Source organism: Teleopsis dalmanni, chromosome 2 (genome assembly GCF_002237135.1).
Source record: "Teleopsis dalmanni isolate 2A chromosome 2, ASM223713v2, whole genome shotgun sequence".
Classification (NCBI taxonomy): Eukaryota; Metazoa; Arthropoda; class Insecta; order Diptera; family Diopsidae; genus Teleopsis; species Teleopsis dalmanni.
Genome location: NC_051847.1, coordinates 212,236,040 through 212,237,201, shown reverse-complemented (window position 1 = coordinate 212,237,201; position 1,162 = coordinate 212,236,040).

Below are 1,162 nucleotides of genomic sequence, written 5' to 3'. Positions count from 1 at the left end.
TATTGGTATTACCTCTCTAAATCCACAGTAATATTTGCCTTATTTTTTCGAGAGCTGTATTAACAAGTGCTGGCAGTTATGATAAGTATCTCAGAAAGCTGCAAAAGATCTGTTAATTTAACTAAATTCAACGGATTGGATTAAGAATGATTGCTAATTAAGGGTAGTGTAAGGATATATACTAACCTGCTACTGTAACCAACCAAACACGACCAATATACATTATCACTATTCACTAAGTGTATTGCATATTATATTATATTATAAATATATATGGAATGATGCCTCGTACTAATATATGTATATATATATATTCATATACTTATAGTATTTTATATAACAAATATTTTTGCAATGATGTATATAAATATATATATGATATATACTATAATCTTTCATATAATAAAAGAATTTGGAATGATCTCTATCAGTATAGATATGTCATAAGTGAGACAATAAATGTCAACTCAAATTTTTGATAACTTATTCGTAACAGAGCAGAAAACAGTATTTTTAGTTGTAAAAAATGACATTTTTTGTTCTCAACGATAAGTTATAATATCATTATTTTACCATGTACGTATATATCCCAACCTATGGTTTCTGCAATTACAAATACAAAAAAGTACTGCGTTGCAAGCGTTTGAAGTGTGGCAAACTGTTTTGCTTGATTGCATTGAAATTAGGCCATCTGCCGATTTGCAAAATGTATGTGCCTCAGCACGCAGTTATAGCACTTAGAGGGATACGTTCATTATATAGATACAATATATATGTATGTATGTAGGTATATAGATGTATATGTTTGCAACACGTGCTTTGTGGCATGCCACGACAAAGTTGCTTCCGCACTTGAAATAAATATTTACTCTGCAACAAACAATAAGGCCAGTTGCAGCAGCAGCAGCAGCCGCAGCAGCTGACGGAATTTCGAACCTTTGAAAGAATGCAATACTGCAACTTCGTGCATTGATAATTACGACAATGCCGTCATTTAAAAAGAAAAAAAAATTTTAAAAAAAATCACCTGTATGTAATAATACATTATTTGTATGTAAACAAAAAAATATTCTGGAAACAAAAGTTAATTACATACATTAGTTGCAGTATTTATGTTGGCATTTCATGGCATGCAACATGCTAAAAAAATTAAAAAAAAATT